This window comes from Saimiri boliviensis, chromosome 21, assembly GCF_048565385.1.
Source record: "Saimiri boliviensis isolate mSaiBol1 chromosome 21, mSaiBol1.pri, whole genome shotgun sequence".
NCBI classification, from domain to species: domain Eukaryota; kingdom Metazoa; phylum Chordata; class Mammalia; order Primates; family Cebidae; genus Saimiri; species Saimiri boliviensis.
Window position 1 is genome coordinate 36986456 of NC_133469.1, and position 25770 is coordinate 37012225.

Here is a 25770-nt window from a genome sequence, read left to right on the forward strand (position 1 = left end):
GTAAATAACACAACTTGGGAGTGTACTTGTATTATTTTCCGAGATACAGCTAAGGATTGTAATTGTATTTTTTAAAATAACACAGCTTGTGGGAGTATTTGTATTATTTTCCGAGATACAGCTATGGGTTGTATTTGTATTTTTGAAAATAACAGAGCTTGTGGGTGTGTTTCTATTATTATCCGAGATACAGCTAAGGGTTGTATTTGTATTTTTGAAAATAACACAGCTTGGTGGTGTATTTGTATTATTTTTCAAGATACGGCTCTGGGTTGTATTTGTATTTTTGAAAATAACAAAGCTTGGTGGTGTATTTGTATTATTTTCCGAGATACAGCTCAGGGTTGTATTTCTATTTTGGAAAATAACACAGCTTGGGGGTGTATTTGTATTATTTTCCGAGATACAGCTAAGGGTTGTATTTGTATTTTTGAAAATAACACAGCTTGGTGGTGTATTTGTATTATTTTTCAAGATACGGCTCTGGGTTGTATTTGTATTTTTGAAAATAACAAAGCTTGGTGGTGTATTTGTATTATTTTCCGAGATACAGCTCAGGGTTGTATTTGTATTTTGGAAAATAACACAGCTTGGGGGTGTATTTGTATTATTTTCCGAGATACAGCTAAGGGTTATATTTGTATTCTGGAAAATAACACAGCTTGTGGGTGTATTTGTATTATTTTCCGAGATACAGCTAAGGGCTGTATTTGTATTTTTGAAAATAACAGAGCTTGGGGGTGTATTTGTATTATTTTCTGATATACAGGTAAGGGCTCTATTTGTATTTTTGTAAATAACACAACTTGGGAGTGTACGTGTATTATTTTCCGAGATACAGCTAAGGGTTGTATTTGTATTTTTGAAAATAACACAGCTTGCAAGTGTATTTGTATTATTTTCCGAGATACAGCTAAGGGTTGTATTTGTATTCTGGAAAATAACACTGCTTGTGGGTGTATTTGTATTATTTTCTAAGATACAGCTCAGGGTTGTATTTGTATTTTTGAAAATAACACAGCTTGGGGGTGTATATGTATTATTTTTCGAGATACAGCTTAGGGTTGTATTTGTATTTTTAAAAAAACAGAGCTTCGGGGTGTATTTGTATTATTTTCCGAGATACAGCTAAGGGTTGTATTTGTATTTTTGAAAATTACACAACTTGGGGGTGTATTTGTATTATTATTCGAGATACAGCGAACGGTTGTATTTGTATTTTTGAAAATAACACAGCTTGGCCTATATTTGTATTATTTTCCGAGATACAGCTCAGGATTGTATTTGTATTTTTGAAAATAACACAGCTTGGGGGTGTATTTGTATTATTTTCCGAGATACAGCTGAGGGTTGTATTTGTATATTTGAAAATAAACGAGCTTGTGGGTGTATTTGTATTATTTTCCGAGATACAGCTAAGGGCTGTATTTGTATTTTTGAAAATAACAGAGCTTGGTGGTGTATTTGTATTATTTTCCGAGATACAGCTGTGGGTTGTATTTGTATTTTTTACAATAACAGAGCATGGGGTTGTATTTGTATTATTTTCCGAGGTACAGCTAAGGGTTTTATTGGAATTTTTGAAAATAACACATCTTGGGGGTGTATTTTTATTATTTTCCGAGATACAACTAAGGGTTGTATTTGTATTTTTGAAAATAACACAGCTTGGGGGTGTATTTGAATTATTTTTCGAGATACAGGTAAGGGTTTTATTTGTATTTTTGAACATAACGGAGCTTGGGGGTGTATTTGTATTATTTTTGGATATACAGCTAAGGGCTGTATTTGTATTTTTGAAAATAACACAGCTTGGGGGTGTATTTGTATTATTTTCTGAGATACAGCTAAGGGTTGTATTTGTATTCTGGAAAATAACACAGCTTGTGGGTGTATTTCTATTATTTTCCGAGATACAGCTCATGGTTGTATTTGTATTTTTGAAAATAACACAGCTTGGGGGTGTATTTCTATTATTATCCGAGATAGAGCTCAGGGTTTTATTTGTATTTTTGAAAATAACAAATCTTTGGCGTGTATTTGTATTATTTTCCAAGATACAGCTATGTGTTGTATTTGTATTTTTGAAAATAACACAGCTTGGGGTTGTATTTGTATTATTTTACGAGATACAGCTCAGTGTTGTATTTGTATTTTGGAAAATAACAGAGTTTGGGTGTGTATTTGTATTACTTTCTGAGATACAGCTAAGGGTTTTATTTGTATTTTTGAAAATAACACACTTTTGGGGTGTATTTGTATTATTTTCCGAGATAGAGCTAAGGGTTGTATTAGTATTTTTGAAAATAACACAGCTTGGGGTTGTATTTGTATTATTTTCCGAGATACAGCTCAGGGTTGTATTTGTATTTTTGAAAATAACACAGCTTGGGGGTGTATTTCTATTATTTTCCGAGATACAGCTATGGGTTGTATTTGTATTTTTGAAAATAACACAGCTTCGAGGTGTATTTGTATTATTTTCCGAGATACAGCTCAGGGTTGTATTTGTATTTTTGAAAAAAACACAATTTTGGGGTGGATTTGTATTATTTTCCAAGATACAGCTGTGGGTTTTTGTTTGTATTTTTAAAGTAACACAGCTTGTGGGTGTATTTGTATTATTCTCCGAGATACAGCTCAGGGTTGTATTTGTATTTTGCAAAATAACACAGCTTGGGGGTGTATTTGTATTATTTTCCGAGATACAGCTAAGGATTGTACTTGTATTTCTGAAAATAACACAGCTTGTGGGAGTATTTGTATTATTTTCCGAGATACAGCTATGGGTTGTATTTGTATTTTTGAAAATAACACAGCTTGGGGGCGTAATTGTATTATTTTCTGAGATACAGCTAAGGGTTGTATTTGTATTTTTGAAAATAACACAGCTTGGGTGTGTATTTCTATTATTGTCCGAGATAGAGCTCAGGGATGTATTTGTATTTCTGAAAATAACAAAGCTTGGGGGTGTATTTGTATTATTTTCCAAGATACAGCTATGTGTCGTATTTTTATTTTTGAAAATAACACAGCTTGGGGGTGTATTTGTATTATTTTACGAGATACAGCTCAGTGTTGTATTTGTATTTGGAAAACAACAGAGCTTGGGTGTGTATTTGTATTATTTTCTGAGATACAGCTAAGGGTTTTATTTGTATTTTTGAAAATAACACAGTTTTGGGGTGTATTTGTATTATTTTCCGAGATACAGCTAAGGGTTGTATTAGTTTTTTTTAAAATAACACAGCTTGGAGGTGTATATTTCTTATTTTCCGAAATACTGCTATAGGTGGTAATTGTATTTTTGAAAATAACACAGCTTGGGGTTGTATTTGTATTATTTTCCGAGATACAGCTCAGGGTTGTATTTGTATTTTTGAAAATAACACAGCTTGGGGGTGTATTTCTATTATTTTCCTAGATACAGCTATGGGTTGTATTTGTATTTTTGAAAATAACACAGCTTGGAGGTTTATTTGTATTATTTTCCGAGATACAGCTCAGGGTTGTATTTGTATTTTTGAAAAAAACACAGTTTTCGGGTGGATTTGTATTATTTTCCAAGATAGAGCTGTGGGTTGTTGTTTGTATTTTTAAAGTAACACAGCATGGGGGTGTATTTGTATTATTTTCCGAGATACAGCTCAGGGTTGTATTTGCATTTTGCAAAATAACACAGCTTGGGGGTGTATTTGTATTATTTTCCGAGATACAACTAAGGGTTGTATTTGTATTTTTGAAAATAAACGAACTTGGGGGTGTATTTGTATTATTTTCTTAGATACAGCTAAGGACTCTATGTGTATTTTTGAAAATAACACAGCTTGTGGGAGTATTTGTGTTATTTTCCGAGATACAGCTGTGGGTTTTATTTGTATTTTCGAAAATAACTGAGCTTGGGGGTGTATTTTTATTATTATCCGAGATACAGCTAAGGGTTGTATTTGTGTTTTTGAAAATAACACAGCTTGGGGGTGTGTTTGTATTATTTTCCGAGATACAGCTCAGGGTTTCATTGGTATTTTTGAAAATAACACAGCTTGGGGGTGTATTTGTATTATTTTCCAAGTTACAGCTCAGGGTTGTATTTGTATTTTTGAAAATAACACAGCTTGGGGGTGTATTTGTATTATTTTCCGAGATACAGCTAAGGATTGTAATTGTATTTTTTAAAATAACACAGCTTGTGGGAGTATTTGTATTATTTTCCGAGATACAGCTATGGGTTGTATTTGTATTTTTGAAAATAACAGAGCTTGTGGGTGTGTTTCTATTATTATCCGAGATACAGCTAAGGGTTGTATTTGTATTTTTGAAAATAACACAGCTTGGTGGTGTATTTGTATTATTTTTCAAGATACGGCTCTGGGTTGTATTTGTATTTTTGAAAATAACAAAGCTTGGTGGTGTATTTGTATTATTTTCCGAGATACAGCTCAGGGTTGTATTTGTATTTTGGAAAATAACACAGCTTGGGGGTGTATTTGTATTATTTTCCGAGATACAGCTAAGGGTTATATTTGTATTCTGGAAAATAACACAGCTTGTGGGTGTATTTGTATTATTTTCCGAGATACAGCTAAGGGCTGTATTTGTATTTTTGAAAATAACAGAGCTTGGGGGTGTATTTGTATTATTTTCCGATATACAGGTAAGGGCTATATTTGTATTTTTGTAAATAACACAACTTGGGAGTGTATTTGTATTATTTTCCGAGATACAGCTAAGGGTTGTATTAGTATTTTTGAAAATAACAGATCTTGGGGGTGTATTTGTATTATTTTCCGAGATACAGCTAAGGGTTGTATTTGTATTTTTGAAAATTACACAAGTTGGGGGTGTATTTGTATTATTTTCCGAGATACAGCGAAGGGTTGTATTTGTATTTTTGAAAATAACACAGCTTGGGGCTATATTTGTATTATTTTCTGAGATACAACTATGGGTTGTATTTGTATTTTTGAAAATAACACAACTTGGGGGTGTATTTGTATTATTTTTCATAACACAGCTCAGGGTTGTATTTGTATTTTGGAAAATAACAGAGCTTGGGGGTGTATTTGTATTATTTTCCGAGATACAGCTAAGGGTTGTATTTGTATTTTTGAAAATAACACAGCTTGGGGGTGTATTTGTATTATTTTCCGAGATACAGCTAAGGATTGTTTTTGTATTTTTGAAAAAACACAGCTTGGGGGTGTATTTGTATTATTTTTCGAGATACTGCTATGGCTTTTATTTGTATGTTTGAAAATAACACAGATTGGGAGTGTATTTGTATTATTTTCCGAGATACAGCTCAGGGTTGTATTTGTATTTTGGAAAATAACACAGCTTGGGAGTGTATTTGTATGATTTGCCGAGATACAGCTAAGGGTTGTGTTTGTATTTTCGAAAATAACACAGCTTGGTGGTGTATTTGTATTATTTTCCAAGATACTGCTATGGCTTGTATTTGTATTTTTGAAAATAACACAGCTTGGTGATGTATTTGTATTATTTTCCGAGATACAGCTCAGCTTTGTGTTTTTATTTTGGAAAATAACAGAGCTTGGGGGTCTATTTGTATTATTTGCCGAGATACGGCTATGGGTTGTATTTGTATTTTCGAAAATAACACAGCTTGGGGGTGTATTTGTATTATGTTCCGACATACAGCTAAGGGTTGTATTTGTATTTTTGAAAATAACACAGCTTGGGTGTCTATTTGTATTATTTTCCGAGATACTGCTATGGGTTTTATTTGTATTTTTGAAAATAACACAGCTTGGGGGTGTATTTGTATTATTTTCTGAGATACAGCTCAGGGTTGTATTTGTATTTTTGAAAATAACACAGCTTGGCGGTGTATTTGTATTATCTTCCAAGATACAGCTATGGGTTGTATTTGTATTTTTGTAAATAACACAGCTTGGGGATGTGTCTGTATTATTTTCCCAGATACAGATATGGATTGTATTTGTATTTTGGAAAATAACACAGCTTGGGGGTGTATTTGTAATATTTTCCGATATACAGCTAAAGTCTGTATTTGTATTTTTGAAAATAACACAACTTGGGGGTGTATTTGTATTATTTTCCCAGATACAGCTAAGGGTTTTGTTTGTATTTTTGAAAACAACACAGCTTGGGGTTGCATTTGTATTATTTAACGAGATAAAGCTAAGGGTTGTATTTGTATTTTGGAAAATAACACAGCTTGTGGGTGTATTTTTATTACTTTCCGAGATACAGCTCAGGGTTGTATTTGTATTTTTGAAAATATCACAGCTTGGGGGTGTGTTTGTATTATTTTCCAAGATACACCTAAGGGTTGTATTTGTATTTTTGAAAATAACGGGGCTTGGGGTAGTATTTGTATTATTTTCCGAGATACAAATAAGGGCTCTATTTGTATTTTTGAAAATAACACAGCTTGGGGGTGTATATGTATTATTTTTCGAGATACAGCTAAGGGTTGTATTTGTATTTTTGAAAATTACACAACTTGGTGGTGTATTTGTATTATTTTCCGAGATACAGCTCAGGGTTGTATTTGTATTTTTGAAAATAACACAGCTTGGGGCTGTATTTGTATTATTTTCTGAGATACAGTTATGGGTTGTATTTGTATTCTTGAAAATAACACAGATTGGGGGTGTATTTCTATTATTATCCGAGATACAGCTCAGGGTTGTATTTGTAATTTTGAAAATAACGCAGCTTGGGGGTGTATTTGTATTATTGTCGAAGATACAACTATGGGTTGTATTTGTATTTTTGAAAATAACACAACTTGGGGGTGTATTTGTGTTAGTTTCCGAGATACAGGTAAGGGTTTTATTTGTATTTTTGAAAATAACCGAGATTGGGGGTGTATATTTATTATTTTCCGAGATACAGCTAAGGGCTGTATTTGTATTTTTGAAAATAACACAGCTTGGGGGTGTATTTGAATTATTATCCGAGATACAGGTATGGGTTTTATTTGTATTTTTGAACATAACCGAGCTTGGGGGTGTATTTGTATTATTTTCCGAGATACAGCTAAGGGCTGTATTTGTATTTTTGAAAATAACACAGCTTGGTGGTGTATTTGTATTATTTTCCCAGATACAGCTAAGGGTTGTATTTGTATTTTTGAAAGTAACACAGCTTGGCGGGTGTATTTGTATTATTTTCCGAGATACAGCTCAGGGTTGTATTTGTATTTTTGAAAATAACACAGCTTGGGGGTGTATATGTATTATTTTCCGAGATACAGCTAAGGGTTGTTTTTTTATTTTTGAAAAAAACAGAGCTTGGGGGTGTATTTGTATTATTTTCCGAGATACAGCTAAGGGTTGTATTTGTGTTTTTGAAAATAACACAGCTTGGGGGTGCATTTGTATTATTTTCCGAGATACAGCTAAGGGTTGTATTTGTATTTTGGAAAATAACACAGCTTGTGGGTGTATTTGTATTATTTTCCGTGATACAGCTCAGGGTTGTATTTGTATTTTTGAAAATAACACAGCTTGGGTGTGTATATGTATTATTTTTCGAGGTACAGCTAAGGGCTGTATTTGTATTTTTGAAAATAACAGAGCTTGGGGGTTATTTGTATTATTTTCCGAGATACAGCTAAGGGTTGTATTTGTATTTTTGAAAATTACACAACTTTGGTGTGTATTTGTATTATTTTCCGAGATAGAGCTAACGGTTGTATTTGTATTTTTGAAAATAACACAGCTTGGGGCTGTATTTGTATTATTTTCCGAGATACAGCTATGGGTTTTATATTATTTTTGAAAATAACACAGCTTGGCTGTGTATTTCTATTATTATCCGAGATACAGCTTAGTGTTGTATTTGTATTTTGCAAAATAACACAGCTTGGTGTTTTATTAGTATTATTTTCCGAGATACAGCTAAGGGTTATATTTGTGTTTTTGAAAATAAACGAGCTTGGTGGTGTATTTGTATTATTTTCTGAGTTACAGCTAAGGGCTGTATTTGTATTTTAGAAAATAACACAGCTTTGGTGTGTATTTGTATTATTTTCCGAGTTACAGCTCAGGGTTGTATTTGTATTTTTGAAAATAACACAGCTTGGGGGTGTATTTGTATTATTTTCTGAGATACAGCTCAGGGTTGTATTTGTATTTTTGAAAACAACACAGCTTCGGTGTGTATTTGTATTATTTTCCAAGATACAGCTATGGGTTGTATTTGTATTTTTGAAAATAACACAGCTTGGGTGTCTATTTGTATTATTTTCCGAGATACAGCTCAGGCTTGTATCTGTATTTTTGAAAATAAACGAGCTTGTGGGTGTATTTATATTATTTTCCGAGATACAGCTAAGGGCTGTATTTGTATTTTTAAAAATAACACAGCTTGGTGGTGTATTTGTATTATTTTCCGAGATACAGCTGTGGGTTGTATCTGTATTTTTGAAAATAACAGAGCTTGGGCGTGTATTTGTATTAATTTCTGATATACAGCTAAGGGTTGTATTTGTATTTTTGAAAATTACACAACTTGGGGGTGTATTTGTATTATTTTCCGAGATACAGCGAACGGTTGTATTTGTATTTTTGAAAATAACACAGCTTGGGGCTATATTTGTATTATTTTCCGAGATACAGCTATGGGTTGTGTTTGTATTTTTGAAAATAACGCAACTTGGGGGAGTATTTCTATTATTATCCGAGATACAGCTCAGGTTTGTATTTGTATTTTTGAAAATAATACAGCTTGTGGGTGTATTTGTATTATTTTCCGAGATACAGGTAAGGATTTTATTTGTATTTTTGCAAATAACCGAGCTTGCGTGTGTATTTTTATTATTTTCTGAGATACAGCTAAGGGCTGTATTTGTATTTTTGAAAATAACACAGCTTGGGGGTGTATTTGTATTATTTTCTGAGATACAGCTAAGGGCTGTGTTTGTATTTTAGAAAATAACACAGCTTTGGGGTGTATTTGTATTATTTTCCGAGATACAGCTGTGGGTTGTATTTGTATTTTCAAAAATAACAGAGTTTGGTGGTGTATTTTTATTATTTTCCGAGATACAGCTAAGTGTTTTCTTTGTATTGTAGAAAATAACACAGCTTGGGGGTGTTTTTGTATTATTTTCCGAGATACAGCTCAGGGTTCTATTTGTATTTTTGAAAATAACACAGCTTTGGGGTGTATTTGTATTATTTTCCGAGTTACAGATCAGGGTTGTATTTGTATTTTTGAAAATAACACAGCTTGGGGGTGTATTTGTATTATTTTCTGAGATACAGCTCAGGGTTCTATTTGTATTTTTGAAAATAACACAGCTTGGGGGTGTATTTGTATTATTTTCTGAGATACAGATCAGGGTTGTATTTGTATTTTTGAAAATAACACAGCTTCGGTGTCTATTTGTATTATTTTCCGAGATACAGCTCAGGGTTGTATCTGTATTTTTGAAAATAAACGAGCTTTTGGGTGTATTTGTATTAATCTCCGAGATATAGCTAAGGGCTGTATTTGTATTTTTAAAAATAACACAGATTGGTGGTGTATTTCTATTATTTTCCGAGATACAGCTGTTGGTTGTATTTGTATTTTTGAAAATAACAGGGCTTGGGGGTGTATTTGTATTATTATCCGAGATACAGCTAAGGGTTTTATTTGTATTTTTGAAAATAACACATCTTGGGGGTGTATTTTTATTATTATCCGAGATACAACTAAGGTTTTTATTTGTATTTTTGAAAATAACACAGTTTCGGGGTGTATTTGAATTGTTTTCCGAGATACAGCTAAGGGTTTTATTTGTATTTTTGAACATAACCGAGCTTGGGGGTGTATTTGTATTATTTTCCGAGATACAGCTAAGGGCTGTATTTGTATTTTTGAAAATAACGCAGCTTGGGGTGTATTTGTATTATTTTCCGATATACAGTTAAGGGCTACATTTGTGTTTTTGAAAATAACACATCTTGAGAGAGTATTTTTATTATTTTCCGAGATACAGCTAAGGGTTTTATATGTGTTTTTGAAAAAAACACAGCTTGTGGGTGTATTTGTATTATTTTCTGAGATACAGCTCAGGTTTGTATTTGTATTTTTGAAAATAACACAGCTTGGGGGTGTATATGTATTATTTTTCGAGATACAGCTAAGGGCTGTATTTGTATTTTTGAAAAAAACAGATTTTGGGCGTGTATTTGTATTATTTTCTGAGATACAGCTAAGGGTTGTATTTGTATTTTTGAAAATTACACAACTTGGGGGTGTATTTGTATTATTTTCCGAGATACAGCGAACGGTTGTATTTGTATTTTTGAAAATAACAAAGCTTGGGGCTATATTTGTATTATTTTCCGAGATACAGCTATGGGTTGTGTTTGTATTTTTGAAAATAACACAGCTTAGGGGTGTATTTCTATTATTATCCGAGATACAGCTCAGGTTTGTATTTGTATTTTTGAAAATAACTCAGCTTTGGGGTGTATTTGAATTATGTTCCGAAATACAGCTCAGGGTTGTATTTGTATTTTTGAAAATAATACGGCTTGGGGGTGTATTTGTATTATTTTCCGAGATACAGGTAAGGGTTTTATTTGTATTTTTGAAAATAACCGAGCTTGCGTGTTTATTTTTATTATTTTCCGAGATACAGCTAAGGGCTGTATTTGTATTTTTGAAAATAAGACAGCTTGGGGGTGTATTTGTATTATTTTTCGATATACAGGTAAGGGCTCTATTTGTATTTTTGAAAATAATACAACTTGGGGGTGTATTTGTATTATTTTCCGAGATACAGCTAAGGGTTGTATTTGTATTTTTGAAAATAACACAGCTTGGGTGTGCATTTGTATTATTTTCCGAGATACAGCTATGGGTTGTGTTTGTATTTTTGAAAATAACACAGCTTGGGGGTGTATTTCTATTATTATCCGAGATACAGCTTAGTGTTGTATTTGTATATTGCAAAAAAAGACAGCTTGGGGTTGTATTTGTATTATTTTCCGAGATACAGCTAAGGGTTATATTTGTATTTTTAAAAATAAACGAGCTTGGTGGTGTATTTGTATTATTTTCTGAGATACAGCTAAGGGCTGTATTTGTATTTTAGAAAATAACACAGCTTTGGGGTGTATTTGTATTTTTTTCCGAGATACAGCTGTGGTTTGTATTTGTATTTTCAAAAATAACAGAGCTTGTTGGTGTATTTTTATTATTTTCCGAGATACAGCTAAGTGTTTTATTTGTATTTTAGAAAATAACACAGCTTGGGGGTGTTTTTGTATTATTTTCCGAGATACAGCTCAGGGTTGTATTTGTATTTTTGAAAATAACACAGCTTTGGGGTGTATTTGTATTATTTTCCGAGTTACAGCTCAGGGTTGTATTTGTATTTTTGAAAATAACACAGCTTTGGGGTGTATTTGCATTATTTTCTGAGATACAGCTCAGGGTTGTATTTGTATTTTTGAAAAGAACACAGATTCGGTGTGTATTTGTTTTATTTTCCAAGATACAGCTATGGGTTGTATTTGTATTTTTGAAAATAACACAGCTTGGGTGTCTATTTGTATTATTTTCCGAGATACAGCTCAGGGTTGTATCTGTATTTTTGAAAATAAACGAGATTGTGGGTGTATTTGTATTATTTTCCGAGATACAGCTACGGCTGTATTAGTATTTTTAAAAATAACACAGCATGGTGGTGTATTTGTATTATTTTCCGAGATACAGCTGTGGGTTGTATTTGTATTTTTGAAAATAACAGAGCTTGGGGGTGTATTTGTATTATTTTCCGAGATACAGCTAAGGGTTTTATTTGTATTTTTGAAAATAACACAGTTTCGGGGTGTATTTGAATTATTTTCTGAGATACAGGTAAGGGTTTTATTTGTATTTTTGAACATAACCGAGCTTGGGGGTGTGTTTATATTATTTTCCGAGATACAGCTAAGGGCTGTATTTGTATTTTTGAAAATAACACAGCTTGAAGCTGTATTTCTATTATTATCCGAGATAGAGCTAAGGTTTGTATTTGTATTTTTGAAAATAACAAAGTTTGGGGGTGTATTTGTATTATTTTCCAAGATACAGCTATGTGTTGTATTTGTATTTTTGAAAATAACACAGCTTGGGGGTGTATTTGAAATATTTTACGAGATACAGCTCAGTTTTGTATTTGTATTTTGGAAAATAACAGAGCTTGGGTGTGTATTTGTATTATTTTCTGAGATACAGCTAAGGGTTTTATTTGTATTTTTGAAAATAACACAGTTTGTGGGTGTATTTGTATTGTTTTCCGAGATACAGCTAAGAGTTGTATTTGTATTTTTTAAAATAACACAGCTTGGGGGTGTATTTGTATTATTTTCTGAGATACTGCTATGGGTGGTAATTGTATTTTTGAAAATAACACAGCTTGGGGTTGTATTTGTATTATTTTCCGAGATACAGCTCAGGGTTGTATTTGTATTTTTGAAAATAACACAGCTTGGGGGTGTATTTGTATTATTTTCCGAGATACAGCTATGGGTTGTATTTGTATTTTTGAAAATAACGCAGCTTGGCGGTGTATTTGTATTATTTTCCGAGATACAGCTCAGGGTTGTATTTGTATTTTTGAAAATAACACAGCTTTGGGGTGTATCTGTATTATTTTCCAAGATACAGCTGTGGGTTGTTGTTTGTATTTTTAAAGTAACACAGCTTGGGGGTTTATTTGTATTATTTTCAGAGATACAGCTCAGGGTTGTATTTGTATTTTTGAAAATAACACAGCTTGGGGGTGTATTTGTATTATTTTCCGAGATACAGGTAAGGTTTTTATTTGTATTTTTGAAAATAACCGAGCTTGGGTGTGTATTTTTATTATTTTCCGAGATACAGCTAAGGGCTCTATTTGTATTTTTGAAAATAACAGTGCTTGGGGGTGTATTTGTATTATTTTTCGATATACAGGTAAGGGCTCTATTTGTATTTTTGAAAATAATACAATTTGGGGGTTTATTTGTATTATTTTCCGAGATACAGCTAAGGGTTGTATTTGTATTTTTGAAAATAACACAGCTTGGGGGTGCATTTGTATTATTTTCCGAGATACAGCTAAGGGTTGTATTTGTATTTTGGAAAATAACACAGCTTGGGGGTGTATTTGTATTATATTCCGAGATACAGCTATGGGTTGTATTTGTATTTTTGAAAATAACATCGCTTGGAGGTGTATTTGTATTATTTTCCGAGATACAGCTCAGGGTTGTATTTGTATTTTTGAAAACAACACAGCTTCGGTGTGTATTTGTATTATTTTCCAAGATACAGCTATGGGTTGTATTTGTATTTTTGAAAATAACACAGCTTGGGTGTCTATTTGTATTATTTTCCGAGATACAGCTCAGGCTTGTATCTGTATTTTTGAAAATAAACGAGCTTGTGGGTGTATTTATATTATTTTCCGAGATACAGCTAAGGGCTGTATTTGTATTTTTAAAAATAACACAGCTTGGTGGTGTATTTGTATTATTTTCCGAGATACAGCTGTGGGTTGTATCTGTATTTTTGAAAATAACAGAGCTTGGGCGTGTATTTGTATTAATTTCTGATATACAGCTAAGGGTTGTATTTGTATTTTTGAAAATTACACAACTTGGGGGTGTATTTGTATTATTTTCCGAGATACAGCGAACGGTTGTATTTGTATTTTTGAAAATAACACAGCTTGGGGCTATATTTGTATTATTTTCCGAGATACAGCTATGGGTTGTGTTTGTATTTTTGAAAATAACGCAACTTGGGGGAGTATTTCTATTATTATCCGAGATACAGCTCAGGTTTGTATTTGTATTTTTGAAAATAATACAGCTTGTGGGTGTATTTGTATTATTTTCCGAGATACAGGTAAGGATTTTATTTGTATTTTTGCAAATAACCGAGCTTGCGTGTGTATTTTTATTATTTTCTGAGATACAGCTAAGGGCTGTATTTGTATTTTTGAAAATAACACAGCTTGGGGGTGTATTTGTATTATTTTCTGAGATACAGCTAAGGGCTGTGTTTGTATTTTAGAAAATAACACAGCTTTGGGGTGTATTTGTATTATTTTCCGAGATACAGCTGTGGGTTGTATTTGTATTTTCAAAAATAACAGAGTTTGGTGGTGTATTTTTATTATTTTCCGAGATACAGCTAAGTGTTTTCTTTGTATTGTAGAAAATAACACAGCTTGGGGGTGTTTTTGTATTATTTTCCGAGATACAGCTCAGGGTTCTATTTGTATTTTTGAAAATAACACAGCTTTGGGGTGTATTTGTATTATTTTCCGAGTTACAGATCAGGGTTGTATTTGTATTTTTGAAAATAACACAGCTTGGGGGTGTATTTGTATTATTTTCTGAGATACAGCTCAGGGTTCTATTTGTATTTTTGAAAATAACACAGCTTGGGGGTGTATTTGTATTATTTTCTGAGATACAGATCAGGGTTGTATTTGTATTTTTGAAAATAACACAGCTTCGGTGTCTATTTGTATTATTTTCCGAGATACAGCTCAGGGTTGTATCTGTATTTTTGAAAATAAACGAGCTTTTGGGTGTATTTGTATTAATCTCCGAGATATAGCTAAGGGCTGTATTTGTATTTTTAAAAATAACACAGATTGGTGGTGTATTTCTATTATTTTCCGAGATACAGCTGTGGGTTGTATTTGTATTTTTGAAAATAACAGGGCTTGGGGGTGTATTTGTATTATTATCCGAGATACAGCTAAGGGTTTTATTTGTATTTTTGAAAATAACACATCTTGTGTGTGTATTTTTATTATTATCCGAGATACAACTAAGGTTTTTATTTGTATTTTTGAAAATAACACAGTTTCGGGGTGTATTTGAATTGTTTTCCGAGATACAGCTAAGGGTTTTATTTGTATTTTTGAACATAACCGAGCTTGGGGGTGTATTTGTATTATTTTCCGAGATACAGCTAAGGGCTGTATTTGTATTTTTGAAAATAACACAGCTTGGGGTGTATTTGTATTATTTTCCGATATACAGTTAAGGGCTACATTTGTGTTTTTGAAAATAACACATCTTGAGAGAGTATTTTTATTATTTTCCGAGATACAGCTAAGGGTTTTATATGTGTTTTTGAAAAAAACACAGCTTGTGGGTGTATTTGTATTATTTTCTGAGATACAGCTCAGGTTTGTATTTGTATTTTTGAAAATAACACAGCTTGGGGGTGTATATGTATTATTTTTCGAGATACAGCTAAGGGCTGTATTTGTATTTTTGAAAAAAACAGATTTTGGGCGTGTATTTGTATTATTTTCTGAGATACAGCTAAGGGTTGTATTTGTATTTTTGAAAATTACACAACTTGGGGGTGTATTTGTATTATTTTCCGAGATACAGCGAACGGTTGTATTTGTATTTTTGAAAATAACAAAGCTTGGGGCTATATTTGTATTATTTTCCGAGATACAGCTATGGGTTGTGTTTGTATTTTTGAAAATAACACAGCTTAGGGGTGTATTTCTATTATTATCCGAGATACAGCTCAGGTTTGTATTTGTATTTTTGAAAATAACTCAGCTTTGGGGTGTATTTGAATTATGTTCCGAAATACAGCTCAGGGTTGTATTTGTATTTTTGAAAATAATACGGCTTGGGGGTGTATTTGTATTATTTTCCGAGATACAGGTAAGGGTTTTATTTGTATTTTTGAAAATAACCGAGCTTGCGTGTTTATTTTTATTATTTTCCGAGATACAGCTAAGGGCTGTATTTGTATTTTTGAAAATAAGACAGCTTGGGGGTGTATTTGTATTATTTTTCGATATACAGGTAAGGGCTCTATTTGTATTTTTGAAAATAATACAACTTGGGGGTGTATTTGTATTATTTTCCGAGATACAGCTAAGGGTTGTATTTGTATTTTTGAAAATAACACAGCTTGGGTGTGCATTTGTATTATTTTCCGAGATACAGCTATGGGTTGTGTTTGTATTTTTGAAAATAACACAGCTTGGGGGTGTATTTCTATTATTATCCGAGATACAGCTTAGTGTTGTATTTGTATATTGCAAAAAAAGACAGCTTGGGGTTGTATTTGTATTATTTTCCGAGATACAGCTAAGGGTTATATTTGTATTTTTAAAAATAAACGAGCTTGGTGGTGTATTTGTATTATTTACTGAGATACAGCTAAGGGCTGTATTTGTATTTTAGAAAATAACACAGCTTTGGGGTGTATTTGTATTTTTTTCCGAGATACAGCTGTGGTTTGTATTTGTATTTTCAAAAATAACAGAGCTTGTTGGTGTATTTTTATTATTTTCCGAGATACAGCTAAGTGTTTTATTTGTATTTTAGAAAATAACACAGCTTGGGGGTGTTTTTGTATTATTTTCCGAGATACAGCTCAGGGTTGTATTTGTATTTTTGAAAATAACACAGCTTTGGGGTGTATTTGTATTATTTTCCGAGTTACAGCTCAGGGTTGTATTTGTATTTTTGAAAATAACACAGCTTTGGGGTGTATTTGCATTATTTTCTGAGATACAGCTCAGGGTTGTATTTGTATTTTTGAAAAGAACACAGATTCGGTGTGTATTTGTTTTATTTTCCAAGATACAGCTATGGGTTGTATTTGTATTTTTGAAAATAACACAGCTTGGGTGTCTATTTGTATTATTTTCCGAGATACAGCTCAGGGTTGTATCTGTATTTTTGAAAATAAACGAGATTGTGGGTGTATTTGTATTATTTTCCGAGATACAGCTACGGCTGTATTAGTATTTTTAAAAATAACACAGCATGGTGGTGTATTTGTATTATTTTCCGAGATACAGCTGTGGGTTGTATTTGTATTTTTGAAAATAACAGAGCTTGGGGGTGTATTTGTATTATTTTCCGAGATACAGCTAAGGGTTTTATTTGTATTTTTGAAAATAACACAGTTTTGGGGTGTATTTGAATTATTTTCTGAGATACAGGTAAGGGTTTTATTTGTATTTTTGAACATAACCGAGCTTGGGGGTGTGTTTATATTATTTTCCGAGATACAGCTAAGGGCTGTATTTGTATTTTTGAAAATAACACAGCTTGAAGCTGTATTTCTATTATTATCCGAGATAGAGCTAAGGTTTGTATTTGTATTTTTGAAAATAACAAAGTTTGGGGGTGTATTTGTATTATTTTCCAAGATACAGCTATGTGTTGTATTTGTATTTTTGAAAATAACACAGCTTGGGGGTGTATTTGAAATATTTTACGAGATACAGCTCAGTTTTGTATTTGTATTTTGGAAAATAACAGAGCTTGGGTGTGTATTTGTATTATTTTCTGAGATACAGCTAAGGGTTTTATTTGTATTTTTGAAAATAACACAGTTTGTGGGTGTATTTGTATTGTTTTCCGAGATACAGCTAAGAGTTGTATTTGTATTTTTTAAAATAACACAGCTTGGGGGTGTATTTGTATTATTTTCTGAGATACTGCTATGGGTGGTAATTGTATTTTTGAAAATAACACAGCTTGGGGTTGTATTTGTATTATTTTCCGAGATACAGCTCAGGGTTGTATTTGTATTTTTGAAAATAACACAGCTTGGGGGTGTATTTGTATTATTTTCCGAGATACAGCTATGGGTTGTATTTGTATTTTTGAAAATAACGCAGCTTGGCGGTGTATTTGTATTATTTTCCGAGATACAGCTCAGGGTTGTATTTGTATTTTTGAAAATAACACAGCTTTGGGGTGTATCTGTATTATTTTCCAAGATACAGCTGTGGGTTGTTGTTTGTATTTTTAAAGTAACACAGCTTGGGGGTTTATTTGTATTATTTTCAGAGATACAGCTCAGGGTTGTATTTGTATTTTTGAAAATAACACAGCTTGGGGGTGTATTTGTATTATTTTCCGAGATACAGGTAAGGTTTTTATTTGTATTTTTGAAAATAACCGAGCTTGGGTGTGTATTTTTATTATTTTCCGAGATACAGCTAAGGGCTCTATTTGTATTTTTGAAAATAACAGTGCTTGGGGGTGTATTTGTATTATTTTTCGATATACAGGTAAGGGCTCTATTTGTATTTTTGAAAATAATACAATTTGGGGGTTTATTTGTATTATTTTCCGAGATACAGCTAAGGGTTGTATTTGTATTTTTGAAAATAACACAGCTTGGGGGTGCATTTGTATTATTTTCCGAGATACAGCTAAGGGTTGTATTTGTATTTTGGAAAATAACACAGCTTGGGGGTGTATTTGTATTATATTCCGAGATACAGCTATGGGTTGTATTTGTATTTTTGAAAATAACATCGCTTGGAGGTGTATTTGTATTATTTTCCGAGATACAGCTCAGGGTTGTATTTGTATTTTTGAAAATAACAGAGCTTTGGGGTGTATTTATATTATTTTCCAAGATACAGCTGTGGGTTGTATTTGTATTTTTGAAAATTACAGAACATGGGGGTGTATTTGTATTATTTTCCGAGATACAGCTCAGGGTTGTATTTGTATTTTGGAAAATAACACAGCTTGGGGGTGTATTTGTATTATTTTCCGAGATACAGCTAAGGGTTGTATTTGTATTTTTGAAAATAAACGAACTTGGGGGTGTATTTGTATTATTTTCTTAGATACAGCTAAGGGCTCTATGTGTATTTTTGAAAAAAACACAGCTTTGGGGTGTAATTGTATTATTTTCCGAGATACAGCTGTGGGTTGTATTTGTATTTTCGAAAATAACAGAGCTTGGGGGTGTATTTTTATTATTTTCCGAGATACAGGTAAGGGTTGTATTAGTTTTTTTGAAAATAACACAGCTTGGGGGTGTGTTTGTATTATTTTCCGAGATACAGCTCAGGGATTTATTGGTATTTTTGAAAATAACACAGCTTGGGGGTGTATTTGTATTATTTTCCGAGATACAGCTAACGGTTGTATTTGTATTTTTGAAAATAACACAGCATGGTGCTATATTTGTATTATTTTCCGAGATACAGCTATGGGTTGTGTTTGTATTTTTGAAAATAATACAGCTTGGGGGTGTATTTCTATTATTATCCGAGATACAGCTCAGGATTGTATTTGTATTTTTGAAAATAAACGAGCTTGGGGGTGTATTTGTATTATTTTCCGAGATACAGCTAAGGTTTATATTGGTATTTTTAAAAATAACACAGCTTGGTGGTGTATTTGTATTATTTTCTGAGATACAGCTAAGGGTTGTATTTGTATTTTGGAAAATAACACTGCTTGTGGGTGTATTTGTATTATTTTCTAAGATACAGCTCAGGGTTGTATTTGTATTTTTGAAAATAACATAGCTTGGGGCTGTATATGTATTATTTTTCGAGATACAGCTAAGGGTTGTATTTGTATTTTTAAAAAAAACAGAGCTTGGGGGTGTATTTGTATTATTTTCCGACATACAGCTAAGGGTTGTATTTGTATTTTTGAGAATTACACAACTTTTGGGTGTATTTGTATTATTTTTCGAGATACAGCGAACGGTTGTATTTGTATTTTTGAAAATAACACAGCTTGGCCTATATTTGTATTATTTTCCGAGATACAGCTCAGGGTTGTATTTGTATTTTTGAAAATAACACAGCTTGGGGGTGTATTTGTATTATTTTCCGAGATACAGCTAAGGGCTGTATTTGTATTTTTAAAAATAACACAACTTGGTGGTGTATTTGTATTATTTTCCGAGATACAGCTGTGGGTGTTATTTGTATTGTTTACAATAACAGAGAATGGGGTTGTATTTGTATTATTTTCCGAGGTACAGCTAAGGGTTTTATTTGTATTTTTGAAAATAACACATCTTGAGGGTGTATTTTTATTGTTTTCCGAGATACAACTAAGGGTTGTATTTGTATTTTTGAAAATAACACAGCTTGGGGGTGTATTTGAATTATTTTTCGAGATACAGGTAAGGATTTTATTTGTATTTTTGAACATAACGGAGCTTGGGGGTGTATTTGTATTATTTTTGGATATACAGCTAAGGGCTGTATTTGTATTTTTGAAAATAACACAGCTTGGCGATGTATTTGTATTATTTTCTGAAATACAGCTAAGGGTTGTATTTGTATTCTGGAAAATAACACAGCTTGTGCGTGTATTTGTATTATTTTTCGAGATACAGCTCATGGTTGTATTTGTATTTTTGAAAATAACACAGCTTGGGGGTGTATTTCTATTATTATTTGAGATAGAGCTCAGGGTTGTATTTGTATTTTTGAAAATAACAAAGCTTTGGCGTGTATTTGTATTATTTTCCAAGATACAGCTATGTGTTGTATTTGTATTTTTGAAAATAACACAGCTTGGGGTTGTATTTGTATTATTTTACGAGATACAGTTCAGTGTTGTGTTTGTATTTTGGAAAATAACAGAGTTTGTGTGTGTATTTGTATTATTTTCTGAGATACAGCTAAGGGTTTTATTTGTATTTTTGAAAATAACACAGTTTTGGGGTGTATTTGTATTATTTTCCGAGATACAGCTAAGGGTTGTATTTGTATTTTTGAAAATAACAGAGCTTGGGTGTGTATTTGTATTATTTTCCGAAATACTGCTATGGGAGGTAATTGAATTTTTGAAAATAACACAGCTTGGGGTTGTATTTGTATTATTTTCCTAGGTACAGCTCAGGGTTGTATTTGTATTTTTGAAAATAACACAGCTTGGAGGTGTATTTGTATTATTTTCCGAGATACAGCACAGGGTTGTATTTGTATTTTTGAAAATAACACAGCTTGGGGGTGTATTTGTATTATTTTCCGAGATGCAGCTAAGGGTTGTATTGGTATTTTTGAAAATAAACGAGGTGTGGGTGTATTTGTATTATTTTCCGAGATACAACTAAGGGCTGTATTTGTATTTTTAAAAATAACACAGCTTGGTGGTGTATTTGTATTATTTTCCGAGATACAGCTGTGGGTTGTATTTGTATTTTTTAAAATAACAGAGATTGGGGTTGTATTTGTATTATTTTCCGAGGTACAGCTAAGGGTTGTATTTGTATTTTTGAAAATAACACAGCTTGGGGGTATGTTTGTATTATTTTCCGAGATACAGCTCAGGGTTTTATTGGTATTTTTGAAAATAACACTGCTTGGGTGTGTATTTCTATTATTATCCGAGATACAGCTGAGGGTTGTATTTGTATTTTTGAAAATAACACAGCTTGTGGGTGTATTTGTATTATTTTCCGAGATACAGCTCAGGATTGTATTTGTATTTTTGAAAATAACACAGCTTGGGTGTGTATATGTATTATATTTCGAGGTACAGCTAAGGGCTGTATTTGTATTTTTGAAAATAACAGTGCTTGGGGGTGTATTTGTGTTATTTTCCTAGATACAGCTAAGTGTTGTATTTGTATTTTTGAAAATTACAGAACTTGGGGTTGTATTTGTATTATTTTCGGAGATACAGCTAGCGGTTGTATTTGCATTTTTGAAAATAACACAGCTTGGGGCTGTATTTGTATTATTTTCCGAGATGCAGCTATGGGTTTTATATTATTTTTGAAAATAACACAGCTTGGGGTTGTATTTCTATTATTATCCGAGATACAGCTTAGTGTTGTATTTGTATTTTGCAAAATAACACAGCTTGGGGTTGTATTTGTCTTATTTTCCGAGATACAGCTAAGGGTTATATTTGTATTTTTGAAAATAAACGAGCTTGGTGGTGTATTTGTATTATTTTCTGAGATACAGCTAAGGGCTGTATTTGTATTTAGAAAATAACACAGCTTTGGGGTGTATTTGTATTATTTTCCGAGATAGAGCTGTGGGTTGTATTTGTATTTTCGAAAATAACAGAGCTTGGTGGTGTATTTTTATTATTTTCCGAGATACTGCTAAGTGTTTTATTTGTATTTAAGAAAATAACACAGCTTGGGGGTGTTTTTGTATTATTTTCCGAGATACAGCTAAGGGCTGTATTTGTATTTTTGAAAATAACACAGCTTGGGGGTGTATTTGTATTATTTTCCGATATACAGGTAAGGGCGATATTTGTATTTTTGAAAATAACACAACTTGAGAGTGTATTTTTATTATTTTCCGAGATACAGCTAAGGGTTGTATTTGTATTTTTGAAAATAACACAGCTTTCGGGTGTATTTGTATTATTTTCCGAGATAGAGCTGTGGGTTGTATTTGTATTTTCGAAAATAACACAGCTTGGTGGTGTATTTTTATTATTTTCCGAGATACAGCTAAGTGTTTTTTTTTTTTTTTTTTTTTTTTTTTTTTTTTTTTTTTTTGTTTTGTTTTGTTTTGTTTTGTTTTGTTTTGTTTTTCCTTTTTTTTTATTGCATTTTAGGTTTTGGGGTACATGTGATGAACATGCAAGATTGTTGAAGTGTTTTATTTATATTTTAGAAAATAACACAGCTTGGGGGTGTTTTTGTACTATTTTCCGAGATACAGCTAAGGGTTGTATATGTATTTTTGAAAATAACACAGCTTGGGGGTTTGTATTTATTATTTTTCGAGATACAGCTAAGGGTTGTATATGTATTTTTGAAAAAAACAGAGCTTGGGTGTGTATTTGTATTATTTTCCGAGATACAGCTAAGGGTTGTATTTGTATTTTTGAAAATTACACAACTTGGGGGTGTTTTTGTATTATTTTCCTAGATGCAGCGAACGGTTGTATTTGTATTTTTGAAAATAACACAGCTTTGGGCTATATTTGTATTATTTTCCGAGATACAGCTATGGGTTGTGTTTGTATTTTTGAAAATAACACAGCTTGGGGGTGTATTTCTATTATTATCCGAGATACAGCTCAGGTTTGTATTTCTATTTTTGAAAATAACACAGCTTAGGGGTGTATTTGAATTATGTTCCGAGATACAGCTCAGGGTTGTATTTGTATTTTTGAAAATAATACAGCTTGGGGGTGTATTTGTATTATTTTCCGAGATATTGGTAAGGGTTTTATTTGTATTTTTGAAAATAACCGAGCTTGGGTGTGTATTTTTATTATTTTCCGAGATACAGCGAAGGGCTGTATTTGTATTTTTGAAAATAACACAGCTTGGGGGTGTATTTGTATTATTTTTCAATATACAGGTAAGTGCTCTATTTGTATTTTTGAAAATAACACAACTTGGGGGTGTATTTGTATTATTTTCCGAGATACAGCTAAGGGTTGTATTTGTATTTTTGAAAATAACACAGCTTGGGGGTGCGTTTGTATTATTTTCCGAGATACAGCTAAGGGTTGTATTTGTATTTTGGAAAATAACACAGCTTGTGGGTGTATTTGTATTATTTTCCGAGATACAGCTCAGGGTTGTATTTGTATTTCTGAAAATAACACAGCTTGGCTGTGTATATGTATTATTTTTCGAGATACAGCTAAGGGCTGTATTTGTATTTTTGAAAGTAACAGAGATTGGGGGTGTATTTGTATTATTTTCCGAGATACAGCTAAGGGTTGTATTTGTATTTTTGAAAATTTCAGAACTTGGGGGTGTATTTGTATTATTTTCCGAGATACAGCTAAAGGTTGTATTTGTATTGTTGAAAATAACACAGCTTGAGGGTGTATTTGTATTATTTTACGAGATACAGCTCAGTGTTGTATTTGTATTTTGGAAAATAACAGAGCTTGGGTGTGTATTTGTATTATTTTCTGAGATACAGCTAAGGGTTTTATTTGTATTTTTGAAAATAACACAGTTTTGGGGTGTATTTGTATTATTTTCCGAGATACAGCTAAGGGTTGTATCTGTATTTTTTAAAACAACACAGCTTGTGGGTGTATTTGTATTATTTTCCGAGATACTGCTATGGGTGGTAATTGTATTTTTGAAAATAAGACAGCTTGGGGTTGTATTTGTATTATTTTCCGAGATACAGCTCAGGGTTGTATTTGTATTTTTGAAAATAACACAGCTTGGGGGTGTATTTGTATTATTTTCCGAGATAAAGCTATGGGTTGTATTTGTATTTTTGAAAATAACACAGCTTGGAGGTGTATTTGTATTATTTTCCGAGATACAGCTCAGGGTTTTATTTGTATTTTTGAATATAACACAGCTTGGGGGTGTATTTGTATTATTTTCCGAGATACAGCTAAGGGTTGTATTGGTATTTTTGAAAATAAACGAGGTTTGGGTGTATTTGTATTATTTTCCGAGATACAGCTAAGGGCTGTATTTGTATTTTTAAAAATAAAACACCTTGGTGGTGTATTTGTATTATTTTCCGAGATAAAGCTGTGGGTTGTATTGGTATTTTTAAAATAACAGAGCTTGGGGTTGTATTTGTATTATTTTCCGAGATACAGCTAAGGGTTTTATTTGTATTTTTGAAAATAACACATCTTGGGGGTGTATTTGAATTATTTTTCGAGATACAGGTAAGGGTTTTATTTGTATTTTTGAACATAACCGAGCTTGGGGATGTATTTGTATTATTTTTGGAGATACAGCTAAGGGCTGTATATGTATTTTTGAAAATAACACAACTTGGGGGTGTATTTGTATTATTTTCCGATATACAGGTAAGGGCTATATTTGTATTTTTGAAAATAACTCAACTTGGGGGTGTATTTGTATTATTTTCCGAGATACAGCTAAGGGATGTATTTGTATTTTTGAAAATAACACAGTTTGGGGTGTATTTGTATTATTTTCCGAGATACAGCTAAGGTTTGTATTTGTATTCTGGAAAATAACACAGCTTGTGGGTGTATTTGTATTATTTTCTGAGATACAGCTCAGGGTTGTATTTGTATTTTTGAAAATAACACAGCTTGGTGGTGTATTTCTATTATTGTCTGAGATAGAGCTCAGGGTTGTATTTGTATTTCTGAAAATAACAAAGCTTGGGGGTGTATTTGTATTATTTTCCAAGATACAGCTATGTGTTGTATTTTTATTTTTGAAAATAATACAGCTTGTGGGTGTATCTGTATTATTTTACGAGATACAGCTCAGTGTTGTATTTGTATTTTGGAAAACAACAGAGCTTGGTTGTGTATTTGTATTATTTTCTGAGATACAGCTAAGGGTTTTATTTGTATTTTTGAAAATAACACAGTTTTGGGGTGTATTTGTATTATTTTCCGAGATACAGCTAAGGGTTGTATTAGTTTTTTTTTAAAATAACACAGCTAGGGGGTGTATATTTCTTATTTTCCGAAATACTGCTATAGGTGGTAATTGTATTTTTGAAAATAACACAGCTTGGGGTTGTATTTGTATTATTTTCCGAGATACAGCTCAGGGTTGTATTTGTATTTTTGAAAATAACACAGCTTGGGGGTGTATTTCTATTATTTTCCGAGATACAGCTATGGGTTGTATTTGTATTTTTAAAAATAACACAGCTTGGAGGTGTATTTGTATTATTTTCCGAGATACAGCTCAGGGTTGTATTTGTATTTTTGAAAAAAACACAGTTTTGGGGTGGATTTGTATTATTTTCCAAGATAGAGCTGTGGGTTGTTGTTTGTATTTTTAAAGTAACACAGCATGGGGGTGTATTTGTATTATTTTCCGAGATACAGCTCAGGGTTGTACTTGCATTTTGCAAAATAACACAGCTTGGGGGTGTATTTGTATTATTTTCCGAGATACAGCTAAGGGTTGTATTTGTATTTTTGATAATAAACGAACTTGGGGGTGTATTTGTATTATTTTCTTAGATACAGCTAAGGGCTCTATGTGTATTTTTGAAAATAACACAGGTTGTGGGAGTATTTGTGTTACTTTCCGAGATACAGCTGTGGGTTTTATTTGTATTTTCGAAAATAACTG